The following is a 21,120-nucleotide window of genomic DNA, read 5'->3' on the forward strand; positions in this document are numbered from 1 at the left end:
ACGAGGCATTGGCTACCTTAAGAGAGTCATAGTTACTCGTCCCAATTGCTCACCCAGTCTGCCATTTTTTCTTACTGCGACCAGTCTGCAAGAAGCGATATGTCACTAGTTGTGTATCATAAAAGAGTGATCGTTTCTCCTCCCAGGGGTTATTCGAGATATCTTAATCGAAACCCTAGTAACGAGGCATTGGCTACCTTAAGAGAGTCATAGTTACTCGTCCCAATTGCTCACCCAGTCTGCCATTTTTTCTTACCGTGGCAAGGCTGCCAGAAGAGATATGTCACTAGTTGCGTATCATTAAAGAGTCATCGTTAATCCTCCCAGGGGTTATTCGAGATATCTTAATCGAAACCCTAGTAACGAGGCATTGGCTACCTTAAGAGAGTCATAGTTACTCGTCCCAATTGCTCACACAGTCCAACATTTTTTCTTACTGCAGCCAGTCTGCCATAAGCGATATGTCACTAGTTGTGTATCATAAAAGAGTGATCCTTTCTCCTCCCAGGGGTTATTCGAGATATCTTAATCGAAACCCTAGTAACGAGGCATTGGCTACCTTAAGAGAGTCATAGTTACTCGTCCCAATTGCTCACACAGTCACACATTTTTTCTTACTGCGGCCAGTCTGCCAGAAGCGATATGTCACTAGTTGTGTATCATAAAAGAGTGATCGTTACTCCTCCCAGGGGTTATTCGAGATATCTTAATCGAAACCCTAGTAACGAGGCATTGGCTACCTTAAGAGAGTCAAAGTTACTCGTCCCAATTGCTCACCCAGTCTGCCATTTTTTCTTACTGCGGCCAGTCTGCCAGAAGCGATATGTCACTAGTTGTGTATCATAAAAGAGTGATCGTTTCTCCTCCCAGGGGTTATTCGAGATATCTTAATCGAAACCCTATTAACGAGGCATTGGCTACCTTAAGAGAGTCATAGTTACTCGTCCCAATTGCTCACCCAGTCTGCCATTTTTTCTTACTGCGGCCAGTCTGCCAGAAGCGATATGACACTAGTTGTGTATCATAAAAGAGTGATCCTTTCTCCTCCCAGGGGTTATTCGAGATATCTTAATCGAAACCCTAGTAACGAGGCATTGGCTACCTTAAGAGATTCATAGTTACTCGTCCCAATTGCTCACCCAGTCTGCCATTTTTTCTTACTGTGGCAAGTCTGCCAGAAGCGATATGTCACTAGTTTTGTATCATTAAAGAGTCATTGTTAATCCTCCCAGGGGTTATTCGACATATCTTAATCGAAACCCTAGTAACGAGGCATTGGCTACCTTAAGAGAGTCATAGTTACTCGTCCCAATTGCTCACACAGTCCAACATGTTTTCTTACTGCAGCCAGTCTGCCAGAAACGATATGTCACTAGTTGTGTATCATAAAAGAACCGTCGTTACTCCTCCGAGGGGTTATTCGAGATATCTTATTCGAATCCCTAGTAACGAGGCATTGGCTACCTTACTCGTCCCAATTGCTCACCCAGTCTGCCATTTTTTCTTACTGCGACCAGTCTGCCAGAAGCGATATGTCAATAGTTGTGTATCATAAAAGAGTGATCGTTTCTCCTCCCAGGGGTTATTTGAGATATCTTAATCGAAACCCTAGTAACGAGGCATTGGCTACCTTAAGAGATCCATAGTTACTCGTCCTAATTGCTCACCCAGTCTGCCATTTTTTCTTACTGTGGCAAGTCTGCCAGAAGCGATATGTCACTAGTTGTGTATCATTAAAGAGTCATCGTTAATCCTCCCAGGGGTTATTAGAGATATCTTAATCGAAACCCTAGTACACGAGGCATTGGCTACCTTAAGAGAGTCATAGTTACTCGTCCCAATTGCTCACACAGTCCAACATTTTTTCTTACTGCAGCCAGTCTGCCAGAAGCGATATGTCACTAGTTGTGTATCATGAAAGAGTGATCCTTTCTCCTCCCAGGGGTTATTCGAGATATCTTAATCGAAACCCTAGTAACGAGGCATTGGCTACCTTAAGAGAGTCATAGTTACTCGTCCCAATTGCTCACCCAGTCTGCCATTTTTTCTTACTGCGGCCAGTCTGCCAGAAGCGATATGTCACTAGTTGTGTATCATAAAAGAGTGATCGTTACTCCTCCCAGGGGTTATTCGAGATATCTTAATCGAAACCCTAGTAAAGAGGCATTGGCTACCTTAAGAGGGTCATAGGTACTCGTCCCAATTGCTCACCGAGTCTGACATTTTTTCTTACAGCGGCCAGTCTGCCAGAAGCGATATGTCACTAGTTGTGTATCATAAAAGAGTGATCGTTTCTCCTCCCAGGGGTTATTCGAGATATCTTAATCGAAACCCTAGTAACGAGGCGTTGGCTACCTTAAGAGAGTCATAGTTACTCGTACCAAATGCTCACCAGGTCTGCTATTTTTCTTACTGCGGCCAGTCTGCCAGAAGCGATATATCACTAGTTGTGTATCATAAAAGAGTGATCATTACTCCTCCCAGGGGTTATTCGAGATATCTTAATCGAAACCCTAGTAACGAGGCATTGGCTACCTTAAGAGAGTCATAGTTACTCGTCCCAATTCCTCACCCAGTCTGCCATTTTTTCTTAGTGCGGCCAGTCTGCCAGAAGCGATATGTCACTAGTTGTGTATCATAAAAGAGTGATCGTTTCTTCTCCCATTGGTTATTCGAGATATCTTAATCGAAATCCTAGTAACGAGGCATTGGCTACCTTAAGAGAGTCATAGTTACTCTTCCCAATTGCTCACCCAGTCTGCCATTTTTTCTTACTGCGGCCTGTCTGCCAGAAGCGATGTGTCACTAGTTGTGTATCATAAATGAGTGATCGTTTCTCCTCCCAGGGGTTATACGAGATATCTTAATCGAAATCCTAGTAACGAGGCATTAGCTACCTTAAGAGTGTCATAGTTACTCGTCCCAATTGCTCACCCAGTCTGCCATTTTTGTTACTGTGGCAAGTCTGCCAGAAGCAATATGTCACTAGTTCTGTATCATTAAAGAGTCATCGTTAATCCTCCCAGGGTTTATTCGAGATATCTTAATCGAAACCCTAGTAACGAGGCATTGGCTACCTAAAGAGAGTCATAGTTACTCGTCCCAATTGCTCACACAGTCCAACATTTATTCTTACTGCAGCCAGTCTGCCAGAAGCGATATGTCACTAGTTGTGTATCATAAAAGAGTGATCCTTTCTCCTCCCAGGGGTTATTCGAGATATCTTAATCGAAACCCTAGTAACGAGGCATTGGCTACCTTAAGAGAGTCATAGCTACTCGTCCCAATTGCTCACCCAGTCTGCCATTTTTTCTTACTGCAGCCAGTCTGCCAGAAGCTATATGTCACTAGTTGTGTATCATAAAAGAGTGATCGTTACACCTCCCAGGGGTTATTCGAGATATCTTAATCGAAACCCTAGCAACGAGGCATTGGCTACCTTGAGAGAGTCATAGTTACTCGTCCCAATTGCTCACCCAGTCTGCCATTTTTTCTTACAGCGGCCAGTCTGCCAGAAGCGATATGACACTAGTTGTGTATCATAAAAGAGTGATCCTTTCTCCTCCCAGGGGTTATTCGAGATATCTTAATCGAAACCCTAGTAACGAGGCATTGGCTACCTTAAGAGATTCATAGTTACTCGTCCCAATTGCTCACCCAGTCTGCCATTTTTTCTTACTGTGGCAAGTCTGCCAGAAGCGATATGTCACTAGTTTTGTATCATTAAAGAGTCATTGTTAATCCTCCCAGGGGTTATTCGACATATCTTAATCGAAACCCTAGTAACGAGGCATTGGCTACCTTAAGAGAGTCATAGTTACTCGTCCCAATTGCTCACACAGTCCAACATGTTTTCTTACTGCAGCCAGTCTGCCAGAAACGATATGTCACTAGTTGTGTATCATAAAAGAACCGTCGTTACTCCTCCGAGGGGTTATTCGAGATATCTTATTCGAATCCCTAGTAACGAGGCATTGGCTACCTTACTCGTCCCAATTGCTCACCCAGTCTGCCATTTTTTCTTACTGCGACCAGTCTGCCAGAAGCGATATGTCAATAGTTGTGTATCATAAAAGAGTGATCGTTTCTCCTCCCAGGGGTTATTTGAGATATCTTAATCGAAACCCTAGTAACGAGGCATTGGCTACCTTAAGAGATCCATAGTTACTCGTCCTAATTGCTCACCCAGTCTGCCATTTTTTCTTACTGTGGCAAGTCTGCCAGAAGCGATATGTCACTAGTTGTGTATCATTAAAGAGTCATCGTTAATACTCCCAGGGGTTATTAGAGATATCTTAATCGAAACCCTAGTAACGAGGCATTGGCTACCTTAAGAGAGTCATAGTTACTCGTCCCAATTGCTCACACAGTCCAACATTTTTTCTTACTGCAGCCAGTCTGCCAGAAGCGATATGTCACTAGTTGTGTATCATGAAAGAGTGATCCTTTCTCCTCCCAGGGGTTATTCGAGATATCTTAATCGAAACCCTAGTAACGAGGCATTGGCTACCTTAAGAGAGTCATAGTTACTCGTCCCAATTGCTCACCCAGTCTGCCATTTTTTCTGACTGCGGCCAGTCTGCCAGAAGCGATATGTCACTAGTTGTGTATCATAAAAGAGTGATCGTTACTCCTCCCAGGGGTTATTCGAGATATCTTAATCGAAACCCTAGTAAAGAGGCATTGGCTACCTTAAGAGGGTCATAGGTACTCGTCCCAATTGCTCACCGAGTCTGACATTTTTTCTTACAGCGGCCAGTCTGCCAGAAGCGATATGTCACTAGTTGTGTATCATAAAAGAGTGATCGTTTCTCCTCCCAGGGGTTATTCGAGATATCTTAATCGAAACCCTAGTAACGAGGCGTTGGCTACCTTAAGAGAGTCATAGTTACTCGTACCAAATGCTCACCAGGTCTGCTATTTTTCTTACTGCGGCCAGTCTGCCAGAAGCGATATATCACTAGTTGTGTATCATAAAAGAGTGATCATTACTCCTCCCAGGGGTTATTCGAGATATCTTAATCGAAACCCTAGTAACGAGGCATTGGCTACCTTAAGAGAGTCATAGTTACTCGTCCCAATTCCTCACCCAGTCTGCCATTTTTTCTTAGTGCGGCCAGTCTGCCAGAAGCGATATGTCACTAGTTGTGTATCATAAAAGAGTGATCGTTTCTTCTCCCATTGGTTATTCGAGATATCTTAATCGAAATCCTAGTAACGAGGCATTGGCTACCTTAAGAGAGTCATAGTTACTCGTCCCAATTGCTCACCCAGTCTGCCATTTTTTCTTACTGCGGCCTGTCTGCCAGAAGCGAAATGTCACTAGTTGTGTATCATAAATGAGTGATCGTTTCTCCTCCCAGGGGTTATACGAGATATCTTAATCGAAATCCTAGTAACGAGGCATTGGCTACCTTAAGAGTGTCATAGTTATCGTCCCAATTGCTCACCCAGTCTGCCATTTTTGTTACTGTGGCAAGTCTGCCAGAAGCAATATGTCACTAGTTCTGTATCATTAAAGAGTCATCGTTAATCCTCCCAGGGTTTATTCGAGATATCTTAATCGAAACCCTAGTAACGAGGCATTGGCTACCTTAAGAGAGTCATAGTTACTCGTCCCAATTGCTCACACAGTCCAACATTTATTCTTACTGCAGCCAGTCTGCCAGAAGCGATATGTCACTAGTTGTGTATCATAAAAGAGTGATCCTTTCTCCTCCCAGGGGTTATTCGAGATATCTTAATCGAAACCCTAGTAACGAGGCATTGGCTACCTTAAGAGAGTCATAGCTACTCGTCCCAATTGCTCACCCAGTCTGCCATTTTTTCTTACTGCAGCCAGTCTGCCAGAAGCTATATGTCACTAGTTGTGTATCATAAAAGAGTGATCGTTACACCTCCCAGGGGTTATTCGAGATATCTTAATCGAAACCCTAGCAACGAGGCATTGGCTACCTTGAGAGAGTCATAGTTATTCGTCCCAATTGCTCACCCAGTCTGCCATTTTTTCTTACTGCGGCCAGTCTGCCAGAAACGATATGTCACTAGTTGTGTATCATAAAAGAGTGATCCTTTCTCCTCCCAGGGTTTATTCGAGATGTCTTAATCAAAACCCCAGTAACGAGGCATTGGCTACCTTAAGAGAGTCATAGTTACTCGTCCCAATTGCTCACCCAGTCTGCCATTTTTTCTTACTGCGGCCAGTCTGCCAGAAGCGATATGTCACTAGTTGTGTATCATAAAAGAGTGATCCTTTCTCCTCCCAGGGGTTATTCGAGATATCTTAATCGAAACCCTAGTAACGAGGCATTGGCTACCTTAAGAGAGTCATAGTAACTCGTCCCAATTGCTCACCCAGTCTGCCATTTTTTCTTACCGCAGCCAGTCTGCCAGAAGCGATATGTCACTAGTTGTGTATCATAAAAGAGTGATCGTTACTCCTCCCAGGGGTTATTCGAGATATCTTAATCGAAACCCTAGTAACGAGGCATTGGCTATATTAAGACAGTCATAGTTACTCGTCCCAATTGCTCACCGAGTCTGCCATGTTTTCTTACAGCGGCCAGTCTGCCAGAAGCGATATGTCACTAGGTGTGTATCATAAAAGAGTGATCGTTTCTCCTCCCAGGGGTTATTTGAGATATCTTAATCGAAACCCTAGTAACGAGGCATTGGCTACCTTAAGAGAGTCATAGTTACTAGTCCCAATTGCTCAACCAGTCTGCCATTTTTTCTTACTGCGGCCAGCCTGCCAGAAGCGATATGTCACTAGTTGTGTATCATAGTAGAGTGATCGTTACTCCTCCCAGGGGTTATTCGAGATATCTTAATCGAAACCCTAGTAACGAGGCATTGGCTACCTTAAGAGAGTCATAGTTACTCGTCCCAATTGCTCACCCAGTCTGCCATTTTTTCTTACTGCGGCCAGTCTGCCAGAAGCGATATGTCACTAGTTGTGTATCATAAAAGAGTCATCCTTTCTCCTCCCAGGGGTTATTCGAGATATCTTAATCGAAACCCTAGTAACGAGGCATTGGCTACCTTAAGAGAGTCATAGTTACTCGTCCCAATTGCTCACCCAGTCTGCCATTTTTTCTAAATGCGGCCAGTCTGCCAGAAGCGATATATCACTAGTTGTGTATCATAAAAGAGTGATCGTTTCTCCTCCCAGCGGTTATTCGAGATATCTTAATCGAAACCCTAGTAACGAGGCATTGGCTACCTTAAGAGAGTCATAGTTACTCGTCCCAATTGCTCACCCAGTCTGCCATTTTTTCTTACTGTGGCAAGTCTGCCAGAAGCGATATGTCACTAGTTGTGTATCATTAAAGAGTCATCGTTAATCCACCCAGGGGTTATTCGAGATATCTTAATCGAAACCCTAGTAACGAGGCATTGGCTACCTTAAGAGAGTCATAGTTACTCGTCCCAATTGCTCACACAATCCAACATTTTTTCTTACTGCAGCCAGTCTGCCAGAAGCGATATGTCACTAGTTGTGTATCATAAAAGAACCGTCGTTACTCCTCCGAGGGGTTATTCGAGATATCTTATTCGAATCCCTAGTAACGAGGCATTGGCTACCTTACTCGTCCCAATTGCTCACCCAGTCTGCCATTTTTTCTTACTGCGACCAGTCTGCCAGAAGCGAAATGTCAATAGTTGTGTATCATAAAAGAGTGATCGTTTCTCCTCCCAGGGGTTATTTGAGATATCTTAATCGAAACCCTAGTAACGAGGCATTGGCTACCTTAAGAGAGTCATAGTTACTCGTCCCAATTGCTCACCCAGTCTGCCATTTTTTCTTACTGTGGCAAGTCTGCCAGAAGCGATATGTCACTAGTTGTGTATCATTAAAGAGTCATCGTTAATCCTCCCAGGGGTTATTTGAGATATCTTAATCGAAACCCTAGTAACGAGGCATTGGCTACCTTAAGAGAGTCATAGTTACTCGTCCCAATTGCTCACACAGTCACACATTTTTTCTTACTGCAGCCAGTCTGCCAGAAGCGATATGTCACTAGTTGTGTATCATGAAAGAGTGATCCTTTCTCCTCCCAGGGGTTATTCGAGATATCTTAATCGAAACCCTAGTAACGAGGCATTGGCTACCTTAAGAGAGTCATAGTTACTCGTCCCAATTGCTCATCCAGTCTGCCATTTTTTCTTACTGCGGCCAGACTGCCAGAAGCGATATGTCACTAGTTGTGTATCATAAAAGAGTGATCGTTACTCCTCCCAGGGGTTATTCGAGATATCTTAATCGAAACCCTAGTAATGAGGCATTGGCTACCTTAAGAGGGTCATAGGTACTCGTCCCAATTGCTCACCGAGTCTGACATTTTTTCTTACAGCGGCCAGTCTGCCAGAAGCGATATGTCACTAGTTGTGTATCATAAAAGAGTGATCGTTTCTCCTCCCAGGGGTTATTCGAGATATCTTAATCGAAACCCTAGTAACGAGGCGTTGGCTACCTTAAGAGAGTCATAGTTACTCGTACCAAATGCTCACCCAGTCTGCTATTTTTCTTACTGCGGCCAGTCTGCCAGAAGCGATATATCACTAGTTGTGTATCATAAAAGAGTGATCATTACTCCTCCCAGGGGTTATTCGAGATATCTTAATCGAAACCCTAGTAACGAGGCATTGGCTACCTTAAGAGAGTCATAGTTACTCGTCCCAATTGCTCACCCAGTCTGCCATTTTTTCTTAGTGCGGCCAGTCTGCCAGAAGCGATATGTCACTAGTTGTGTATCATAAAAGAGTGATCGTTTCTTCTCCCATTGGTTATTCGAGATATCTTAATCGAAATCCTAGTAACGAGGCATTGGCTACCTTAAGAGAGTCATAGTTACTCGTCCCAATTGCTCACCCAGTCTGCCATTTTTTCTTAGTGCGGCCAGTCTGCCAGAAGCGATATGTCACTAGTTGTGTATCATAAAAGAGTGATCGTTTCTTCTCCCATTGGTTATTCGAGATATCTTAATCGAAATCCTAGTAACGAGGCATTGGCTACCTTAAGAGAGTCATAGTTACTCGTCCCAATTGCTCACCCAGTCTGCCATTTTTTCTTACTGTGGCAAGTCTGCCAGAAGCGATATGTCACTAGTTGTGTATCATTAAAGAGTCATCGTTAATCCTCCCAGGGGTTATTCGAGATATCTTAATCGAAACCCTAGTAACGAGGCATTGGCTACCTTAAGAGAGTCATAGTTGCTCGTCCCAATTGCTCACACAGTCCAACATTTATTCTTACTGCAGCCAGTCTGCCAGAAGCGATATGTCACTAGTTGTGTATCATAAAAGAGTGATCCTTTCTCCTCCCAGGGGTTATTCGAGATATCTTAATCGAAACCCTAGTAACAAGGCATTGGCTACCTTAAGAGAGTCATAGCTACTCGTCCCAATTGCTCACCCAGTCTGCCATTTTTTCTTACTGCAGCCAGTCTGCCAGAAGCTATATGTCACTAGTTGTGTATCATAAAAGAGTGATCGTTACACCTCCCAGGGGTTATTCGAGATATCTTAATCGAAACCCTAGTAACGAGGCATTGGCTACCTTAAGAGAGTCATAGTTACTCGTCCCAATTGCTCACCCAGTCTGCCATTTTTTCTTACTGCGGCCAGTCTGCCAGAAGCGATATGTCACTAGTTGTGTATCATAAAAGAGTGATCCTTTCTCCTCCCAGGGTTTATTCGAGATATCTTAATCGAAACCCTAGTAACGAGGCATTGGCTACCTTAAGAGAGTCATAGTTACTCGTCCCAATTGCTCAACCAGTTTGCCATTTTTTCTTACTGCGGCCAGTCTGCCAAAAGCGATATGTCACTAGTTGTGTATCATAAAAGAGTGATCCTTTCTCCTCCCAGGGGTTATTCGAGATATCTTAATCGAAACCCTAGTAACGAGGCATTGGCTACCTTAAGAGAGTCATAGTAACTCGTCCCAATTGCTCACCCTGTCTGCCATTTTTTCTTACTGCAGCCAGTCTGCCAGAAGCGATATGTCACTAGTTGTGTATCATAAAAGAGTGATCGTTACTCCTCCCAGGGGTTATTCGAGATATCTTAATCGAAACCCTAGTAACGAGGCATTGGCTACATTAAGACTGTCATAGTTACTCGTCCCAATTGCTCACCGAGTCTGCCATGTTTTCTTACAGCGGCCAGTCTGCCAGAAGCGATATGTCACTAGGTGTGTATCATAAAAGAGTGATCGTTTCTCCTCCCAGGGGTTATTTGAGATATCTTAATCGAAACCCTAGTAACGAGGCATTGGTTACCTTAAGAGAGTCATAGTTACTCGTCCCAATTGCTCAACCAGTCTGCCATTTTTTCTTACTGCGGCCAATCTGCCAGAAGCGATATGTCACTAGTTGTGTATCATAGTAGAGTGATCGTTACTCCTCCCAGGGGTTATTCGAGATATCTTAATCGAAACCCTAGTAACGAGGCATTGGCCACCTTAAGAGAGTCATAGTTACTCGTCCCAATTGCTCACCCAGTCTGCCATTTTTTCTTACTGCGGCCAGTCTGCCAGAAGCGATATGTCACTAGTTGTGTATCATAAAAGAGTGATCCTTTCTCCTCCCAGGGGTTATTCGAGATATCTTAATCGAAACCCTAGTAACGAGGCATTGGCTACCTTAAGAGAGTCATAGTTACTCGTCCCAATTGCTCACCCAGTCTGCCATTTTTTCTAAATGCGGCCAGTCTGCCAGAAGCGATATATCACTAGTTGTGTATCATAAAAGAGTGATCGTTTCTCCTCCGAGGGGTTATTCGAGATATCTTAATTGAAACCCTAGTAACGAGGCATTGGCTACCTTAAGAGAGTCATAGTTACTCGTCCCAATTGCTCACCCAGTCTGCCATTTTTTGTTACTGTTTTAAGTCTGCCAGAAGCGATATGTCACTAGTTGTGTATCATTAAAGAGTCATCGTAAATCCTCCCAGGGGTTATTCGAGATATCTTAATCGAAACCCTAGTAACGAGGCATTGGCTACCTTAAGAGAGTCATAGTTACTCGTCCCAATTGCTCACACAATCCAACATTTTTTCTTACTGCAGCCAGTCTGCCAGAAGCGATATGTCACTAGTTGTGTATCATAAAAGAACCGTCGTTACTCCTCCGAGGGGTTATTCGAGATATCTTAATCGAATCCCTAGTAACGAGGCATTGGATACCTTACTCGTCCCAATTGCTCACCCTGTCTGCCATTTTTTCTTACTGCAGCCAGTCTGCCAGAAGCGATATGTCACTAGTTGTGTATCATAAAAGAGTGATCGTTACTCCTCCCAGGGGTTATTCGAGATATCTTAATCGAAACCCTAGTAACGAGGCATTGGCTACTTTAAGACAGTCATAGTTACTCGTCCCAATTGCTCACCGAGTCTGCCATGTTTTCTTACAGCGGCCAGTCTGCCAGAAGCGATATGTCACTAGGTGTGTATCATAAAAGAGTGATCGTTTCTCCTCCCAGGGGTTATTTGAGATATCTTAATCGAAACCCTAGTAACGAGGCATTGGCTACCTTAAGAGAGTCATAGTTACTAGTCCCAATTGCTCAACCAGTCTGCCATTTTTTCTTACTGCGGCCAGTCTGCCAGAAGCGATATGTCACTAGTTGTGTATCATAGTAGATTGATCGTTACTCCTCCCAGGGGTTATTCGAGATATCTTAATCGAAACCCTAGTAACGAGGCATTGGCTACCTTAAGAGAGTCATAGTTACTCGTCCCAATTGCTCACCCAGTCTGCCATTTTTTCTTACTGCGGCCAGTCTGCCAGAAGCGATATGTCACTAGTTGTGTATCATAAAAGAGTGATCCTTTCTCCTCCCAGGGGTTATTCGAGATATCTTAATCGAAACCCTAGTGACGAGGCATTGGCTACCTTAAGAGAGTCATAGTTACTCGTCCCAATTGCTCACCCAGTCTGCCTTTTTTTCTAAATGCGGCCAGTCTGCCAGAAGCGATATATCACTAGTTGTGTATCATAAAAGAGTGATTGTTTCTCCTCCGAGGGGTTATTTGAGATATCTTAATCGAAACCCTAGTAACGAGGCATTGGCTACCTTAAGAGAGTCATAGTTACTCGTCCCAATTGCTCACCCAGTCTGCCATTTTTTGTTACTGTGGCAAGGCTGCCAGAAGCGATATGTCACTAGTTGTGTATCATTAAAGAGTCATCGTTAATCCTCCCAGGGGTTATTCGAGATATCTTAATCGAAACCCTAGTAACGAGGCATTGGCTACCTTAAGAGAGTCATAGTTACTCGTCCCAATTGCTCACACAGTCCAACATTTTTTCTTACTGAAGCCAGTCTGCCATAAGCGATATGTCACTAGTTGTGTATCATAAAAGAGTGATCCTTTCTCCTCCCAGGGGTTATTTTAGATATCTTAATCGGAACCCTAGTAACGAGGCATTGGCTAATTTAAGAGAGTCATAGCTACTCGTCCCAATTGCTCACCCAGTCTGCCATTTTTTCTTACTGCGGCCAGTCTGCCAGAAGCTATATGTCACTAGTTGTGTATCATAAAAGAGTGATCGTTACTCCTCCCAGGGGTTATTCGAGATATCTTAATCGAAACCCTAGTAACGAGGCATTGGCTACCTTAAGAGAGTCATAGTTACTCGTCCCAATTGCTCACCCAGTCTGCCGTTTTTTCTTACTGCGGCCAGTCTGCCAGAAGCGATATGTCACTAGTTGTGTATCATAAAAGAGTGATCGTTACTCCTCCCAGGGGTTATTCGAGATATCTTAATCGAAACCCTAGTAACGAGGCATTAGCTACCTTAAGAGAGTCATAGTTACTCGTCCCAATTGCTCAAACAGTCTGCCATTTTTTCTTACTGCGGCCAGTCTGCCAGAAGCGATATGTCACTAGTTGTGTATCATAAAAGAGTGATCCTTTCTCCTCCCAGGGGTTATTCGAGATATCTTAATCGAAACCCTAGTAACGAGGCATTGGCTACCTTAAGAGAGTCATAGTTACTCGTCCCAATTGCTCACCCAGTCTGCCATTTTTTCTTACTGCGGCCAGTCTGCCAGAAGCGATATGTCACTAGTTGTGTATCTTAAAAGAGTGATCGTTACTCCTCCCAGGGGTTATTCGAGATATCTTAATCGAAACCCTAGTAAAGAGGCATTGGCTACCTTAAGAGGGTCATAGGTACTCGTCCCAATTGCTCACCGAGTCTGACATTTTTTCTTACAGCGGCCAGTCTGCCAGAAGCGATATGTCACTAGTTGTGTATCATAAAAGAGTGATCGTTTCTCCTCCCAGGGGTTATTCGAGATATCTTAATCGAAACCCTAGTAACGAGGCGTTGGCTACCTTAAGAGAGTCATAGTTTTCGTACCAAATGCTCACCCAGTCTGCTATTTTTCTTACTGCGGCCAGTCTGCCAGAAGCGATATGTCACTAGTTGTGTATCATAAAAGAGTGATCATTACTCCTCCCAGGGGTTATTCGAGATATCTTAATCGAAACCCTAGTAACGAGGCACTGGCTACCTTAAGAGAGTCATAGTTACTCCTCCCAATTGCTCTCCCAGTCTGCCATTTTTTCTTACTGTGGCAAGTCTGCCAGAAGCGATATGTCACTAGTTGTGTATCATTAAAGAGTCATCGTTAATCCTCCCAGGGGTTATTCGAGATATCTTAATCGAAACCCTAGTAACGAGGCATTGGCTACCTTAAGAGAGTCATAGTTACTCGTCCCAATTGCTCACCCAGTCTGCCATTTTTTGTTACTGTTTCAAGTCTGCCAGAAGCGATATGTCACTAGTTGTGTATCATTAAAGAGTCATCGTTAATCCTCCCAGGGGTTATTCGAGATATCTTAATCGAAAACCTAGTAACGAGGCATTGGCTACCTTAAGAGAGTCATAGTTACTCGTCCCAATTGCTCACACAATCCAACATTTTTTCTTACTGCAGCCAGTCTGCCAGAAGCGATATGTCACTAGTTGTGTATCATAAAAGAACCGTCGTTACTCCTCCGAGGGGTTATTCGAGATATCTTAATCGAATCCCTAGTAACGAGGCATTGGATACCTTACTCGTCCCAATTGCTCACCCAGTCTGCCATTTTTTCTTACTGCGACCAGCCTGCCATAAGCGATATGTCACTAGTTGTGTATCATAAAAGAGTGATCGTTTCTCCTCCCAGGGGTTATTCGAGATATCTTAATCGAAACCCTAGTAACGTGGCATTGGCTACCTTAAGAGAGTCATAGTTACTCGTCCCAATTGCTCACCCAGTCTGCCATTTTTTCTTACTGTGTCAAGGCTGCCAGAAGCGATATGTCACTAGTTGTGTATCATTAAAGAGTCATCGTTAATCCTCCCAGGGGTTATTCGAGATATCTTAATCGAAACCCTAGTAACGAGGCATTGGCTACCTTAAGAGAGTCATAGTTACTCGTCCCAATTGCTCACACAGTCCAAACTTTTTTCTTACTGCAGCCAGTCTGCCATAAGCGATATGTCACTAGTTGTGTATCATAAAAGAGTGATCCTTTCTCCTCCCAGGGGTTATTTTAGATATCTTAATCGGAACCCTAGTAACGAGGCATTGGCTAATTTAAGAGAGTCATAGCTACTCGTCCCAATTGCTCACCCAGTCTGCCATTTTTTCTTACTGCGGCCAGTCTGCCAGAAGCTATATGTCACTAGTTGTGTATCATAAAAGAGTGATCGTTACTCCTCCCAGGGGTTATTCGAGATATCTTAATGGAAACCCTAGTAACGAGGCATTGGCTACCTTAAGAGAGTCATAGTTACTCGTCCCAATTGCTCACCCAGTCTGCCGTTTTTTCTTACTGCGGCCAGTCTGCCAGAAGCGATATGTCACTAGTTGTGTATCATAAAAGAGTGATCGTTACTCCTCCCAGGGGTTATTCGAGATATCTTAATCGAAACCCTAGTAACGAGGCATTGGCTACCTTAAGAGAGTCATAGTTACTCGTCCCAATTGCTCAAACAGTCTGCCATTTTTTCTTACTGCGGCCAGTCTGCCAGAAGCGATATGTCACTAGTTGTGTATCATAAAAGAGTGATCCTTTCTCCTCCCAGGGGTTATTCGAGATATCTTAATCGAAACCCTAGTAACGAGGCATTGGCTACCTTAAGAGAGTCATAGTTACTCGTCCCAATTGCTCAAACAGTCTGCCATTTTTTCTTACTGCGGCCAGTCTGCCAGAAGCGATATGTCACTAGTTGTGTATCATAAAAGAGTGATCCTTTCTCCTCCCAGGGGTTATTCGAGATATCTTAATCGAAACCCTAGTAACGAGGCATTGGCTACCTTAAGAGAGTCATAGTTACTCGTCCCAATTGCTCACCCAGTCTGCCATTTTTTCTTACTGTGGCAAGGCTGCCAGAAGCGATATGTCACTAGTTGTGTATCATTAAAGAGTCATCGTTAATCCTCCCAGGGGTTATTCGAGATATCTTAATCGAAACCCTAGTAACGAGGCATTGGCTACCTTAAGAGAGTCATAGTTACTCGTCCCAATTGCTCACACAGTCCAACATTTTTTCTTACTGCAGCCAGTCTGCCATAAGCGATATGTCACTAGTTGTGTATCATAAAAGAGTGATCCTTTCTCCTCCCAGGGGTTATTTTAGATATCTTAATCGGAACCCTAGTAACGAGGCATTGGCTAATTTAAGAGAGTCATAGCTACTCGTCCCAATTGCTCACCCAGTCTGCCATTTTTTCTTACTGCGGCCAGTCTGCCAGAAGCTATATGTCACTAGTTGTGTATCATAAAAGAGTGATCGTTACTCCTCCCAGGGGTTATTCGAGATATCTTAATGGAAACCCTAGTAACGAGGCATTGGCTACCTTAAGAGAGTCATAGTTACTCGTCCCAATTGCTCACCCAGTCTGCCGTTTTTTCTTACTGCGGCCAGTCTGCCAGAAGCGATATGTCACTAGTTGTGTATCATAAAAGAGTGATCGTTACTCCTCCCAGGGGTTATTCGAGATATCTTAATCGAAACCCTAGTAACGAGGCATTGGCTACCTTAAGAGAGTCATAGTTACTCGTCCCAATTGCTCAAACAGTCTGCCATTTTTTCTTACTGCGGCCAGTCTGCCAGAAGCGATATGTCACTAGTTGTGTATCATAAAAGAGTGATCCTTTCTCCTCCCAGGGGTTATTCGAGATATCTTAATCGAAACCCTAGTAACGAGGCATTGGCTACCTTAAGAGAGTCATAGTTACTCGTCCCAATTGCTCACCCAGTCTGCCATTTTTTCTTACTGCGGCCAGTCTGCCAGAAGCGATATGTCACTAGTTGTGTATCTTAAAAGAGTGATCGTTACTCCTCCCAGGGGTTATTCGAGATATTTTAATCGAAACCCTAGTAAAGAGGCATTGGCTACCTTAAGAGGGTCATAGGTACTCGTCCCAATTGCTCACCGAGTCTGACATTTTTTCTTACACCGGCCAGTCTGCCAGAAGCGATATGTCACTAGTTGTGTATCATAAAAGAGTGATCGTTTCTCCTCCCAGGGGTTATTCGAGATATCTTAATCGAAACCCTAGTAACGAGGCGTTGGCTACCTTAAGAGAGTCATAGTTACTCGTACCAAATGCTCACCCAGTCTGCTATTTTTCTTACTGCGGCCAGTCTGCCAGAAGCGATATGTCACTAGTTGTGTATCATAAAAGAGTGATCATTACTCCTCCCAGGGGTTATTCGAGATATCTTAATCGATACCCTAGTAACGAGGCATTGGCTACATTAAGAGAGTCATAGTTACTCCTCCCAATTGCTCTCCCAGTCTGCCATTTTTTCTTACTGTGGCAAGTCTGCCAGAAGCGATATGTCACTAGTTGTGTATCATAAAAGAGTGATCCTTTCTCCTCCCAGGGGTTATTCGAGATATCTTAATCGAAACCCTAGTAACGAGGCATTGGCTACGTTAAGAGAGTCATAGCTACTCGTCCCAATTGCTCCCCCAGTCTGCCATTTTTTCTTACGGCAGCCAGTCTGCCAGAAGCTATATGTCACTAGTTGTGTATCATAAAAGAGTGATCGTTACACCTCCCAGGGGTTATTCGAGATATCTTAATCGAAACCCTAGTAACGAGGCATTGGCTACCTTAAGAGAGTCATAGTTACTCGTCCCAATTGCTCACCCAGTCTGAAATTTTTTCTTACTGCGGCCAGTCTGCCAGAAGCGATATGTCACTAGTTGTGTATCATAAAAGAGTGATCCTTTCTCCTCCCAGGGTTTATTCGAGATATCTTAATCAAAACCCTAGTAACGAGGCATTGGCTACCTTAAGAGGGTCATAGTTACTCGTCCCAATTGCTCACCCAGTCTGCCATTTTATCTTACTGCGGCCAGTCTGCCAGAAGCGATATGTCACTAGTTGTGTATCATAAAAGAGTGATCCTTTCTCCTCCCAGGGGTTATTCGAGATATCTTAATCGAAACCCTAGTAACGAGGCATTGGCTACCTTAAGAGAGTCATAGTAACTCGTCCCAATTGCTCACCCAGTCTGCCATTTTTTCTTACTGCAGCCAGTCTGCCAGAAGCGATATGTCACTAGTTGTGTATCATAAAAGAGTGATCGTTACTCCTCCCAGGGGTTATTCGAGATATCTTAATCGAAACCCTAGTTACGAGGCATTGGCTACATTAAGAGAGTCATAGTTACTCGTCCCAATTGCTCACCGAGTCTGCCATTTTTTCTTACAGCGGCCAGTCTGCCAGAAGCGATATGTCACTAGTTGTGTGTCATAAAAGAGTGATCGTTTCTCCTCCCAGGGGTTATTTGAGATATCTTAATCGAAACCCTAGTAACGAGGCATTTTCTACCTTAAGAGAGTCATAGTTACTCGTCCCAATTGCTCACCCAGTCTGCCATTTTTTCTTAGTGCAGCCAGTCTGCCAGAAGCGATATGTCACTAGTTGTGTATCATAAAAGAGTGATCCTTTCTCCTCCCAGGGGTTATTCGAGATATCTTAATCGAAACCCTAGTAACGAGGCATTGGCTACCTTAAGAGAGTCATAGTTACTCGTCCCAATTGCTCACCCAGTCTGCCATTTTTTCTTACTGCGGCCAGTCTGCCAGAAGCGATATGTCACTAGTTGTGTATCATAAATGAGTGATCGTTTCTCCTCCCAGGGGTTATTCGAGATATCTTAATCGAAACCCTAGTAACGAGGCATTGGCTACCTTAAGAGAGTCATAGTTACTCGTCCCAATTGCTCACCCAGTCTGCCATTTTTTCTTACTGTGGCAAGTCTGCCAGAAGCGATATGTCACTAGTTGTGTATCATTAAAGAGTCATCGTTAATCCTCCCAGGGGTTATTCGAGATATCTTAATCGAAACCCTAGTAACGAGGCATTGGCTACCTTAAGAGAGTCATAGTTACTCGTCCCAATTGCTCAAACAGTCTGCCATTTTTTCTTACTGCGGCCAGTCTGCCAGAAGCGATATGTCACTAGTTGTGTATCATAAAAGAGTGATCGTTTCTCCTCCCAGGGGTTATTCGAGATATCTTAATCGAAACCCTAGTAACGAGGCGTTGGCTACCTTAAGAGAGTCATAGTTACTCGTACCAAATGCTCACCCAGTCTGCTATTTTTCTTACTGCGGCCAGTCTGCCAGAAGCGATATGTCACTAGTTGTGTATCATAAAAGAGTGATCATTACTCCTCCCAGGGGTTATTCGAGATATCTTAATCGATACCCTAGTAACGAGGCATTGGCTACATTAAGAGAGTCATAGTTACTCCTCCCAATTGCTCTCCCAGTCTGCCATTTTTTCTTACTGTGGCAAGTCTGCCAGAAGCGATATGTCACTAGTTGTGTATCATAAAAGAGTGATCCTTTCTCCTCCCAGGGGTTATTCGAGATATCTTAATCGAAACCCTAGTAACGAGGCATTGGCTACGTTAAGAGAGTCATAGCTACTCGTCCCAATTGCTCCCCCAGTCTGCCATTTTTTCTTACGGCAGCCAGTCTGCCAGAAGCTATATGTCACTAGTTGTGTATCATAAAAGAGTGATCGTTACACCTCCCAGGGGTTATTCGAGATATCTTAATCGAAACCCTAGTAACGAGGCATTGGCTACCTTAAGAGAGTCATAGTTACTCGTCCCAATTGCTCACCCAGTCTGAAATTTTTTCTTACTGCGGCCAGTCTGCCAGAAGCGATATGTCACTAGTTGTGTATCATAAAAGAGTGATCCTTTCTCCTCCCAGGGTTTATTCGAGATATCTTAATCAAAACCCTAGTAACGAGGCATTGGCTACCTTAAGAGGGTCATAGTTACTCGTCCCAATTGCTCACCCAGTCTGCCATTTTATCTTACTGCGGCCAGTCTGCCAGAAGCGATATGTCACTAGTTGTGTATCATAAAAGAGTGATCCTTTCTCCTCCCAGGGGTTATTCGAGATATCTTAATCGAAACCCTAGTAACGAGGCATTGGCTACCTTAAGAGAGTCATAGTAACTCGTCCCAATTGCTCACCCAGTCTGCCATTTTTTCTTACTGCAGCCAGTCTGCCAGAAGCGATATGTCACTAGTTGTGTATCATAAAAGAGTGATCGTTACTCCTCCCAGGGGTTATTCGAGATATCTTAATCGAAACCCTAGTTACGAGGCATTGGCTACATTAAGAGAGTCATAGTTACTCGTCCCAATTGCTCACCGAGTCTGCCATTTTTTCTTACAGCGGCCAGTCTGCCAGAAGCGATATGTCACTAGTTGTGTGTCATAAAAGAGTGATCGTTTCTCCTCCCAGGGGTTATTTGAGATATCTTAATCGAAACCCTAGTAACGAGGCATTGGCTACCTTAAGAGAGTCATAGTTACTCGTCCCAATTGCTCACCCAGTCTGCCATTTTTTCTTAGTGCAGCCAGTCTGCCAGAAGCGATATGTCACTAGTTGTGTATCATAAAAGAGTGATCCTTTCTCCTCCCAGGGGTTATTCGAGATATCTTAATCGAAACCCTAGTAACGAGGCATTGGCTACCTTAAGAGAGTCATAGTTACTCGTCCCAATTGCTCACCCAGTCTGCCATTTTTTCTTACTGCGGCCAGTCTGCCAGAAGCGATATGTCACTAGTTGTGTATCATAAATGAGTGATCGTTTCTCCTCCCAGGGGTTATTCGAGATATCTTAATCGAAACCCTAGTAACGAGGCATTGGCTACCTTAAGAGAGTCATAGTTACTCGCCCCAATTGCTCACCCAGTCTGCCATTTTTTCTTACTGTGGCAAGTCTGCCAGAAGCGATATGTCACTAGTTGTGTATCATTAAAGAGTCATCGTTAATCCTCCCAGGGGTTATTCGAGATATCTTAATCGAAACCCTAGTAACGAGGCATTGGCTACCTTAAGAGAGTCATAGTTACTCGTCCCAATTGCTCACCCAGTCTGCCATTTATTCTAAATGCAGCCAGTCTGCCAGAAGCGATATATCACTAGTTGTGTATCATAAAAGAGTGATCGTTTCTCCTCCCAGGGGTTATTCGAGATATCTTAATCGAAACAGTAGTAACGAGGCATTGGCTACCTTAAGAGAGTCATAGTTACTCGTCCCAATTGCTCACCCAGTCTGCCATTTTTTGTAACTGTGGCAAGTCTGCCAGAAGCGATATGTCACTAGTTGTGTATCATTAAAGAGTCATCGTTAATCCTCCCAGGGGTTATTCGAGATATCTTAATCGAAAACCTAGTAACGAGGCATTGGCTACCTTAAGAGAGTCATAGTTACACGTCCCAATTGCTCACACAATCCAACATTTTTTCTTACAGCAGCCAGTCTGCCAGAAGCGATATGTCACTAGTTGTGTATCATAAAAGAACCGTCGTTACTCCTCAGAGGGGTTATTCGAGATATCTTAATCGAATCCCTAGTAACGAGGCATTGGATACCTTACTCGTCCCAATTGCTCACCCAGTCTGCCATTTTTTCTTACTGCGACCAGTCTGCCAGAAGCGATATGTCACTAATTGTGTATCATAAAAGAGTGATCCTTTCTCCTCCCAGGGGTTATTCGAGATATCTTAATCGAAACCCTAGTAACGAGGCATTGGCTACGTTAAGAGAGTCATAGCTACTCGTCC

The sequence above is a fragment of the Schistocerca gregaria genome, chromosome X, assembly GCF_023897955.1.
Source record: "Schistocerca gregaria isolate iqSchGreg1 chromosome X, iqSchGreg1.2, whole genome shotgun sequence".
NCBI classification, from domain to species: Eukaryota; Metazoa; Arthropoda; class Insecta; order Orthoptera; family Acrididae; genus Schistocerca; species Schistocerca gregaria.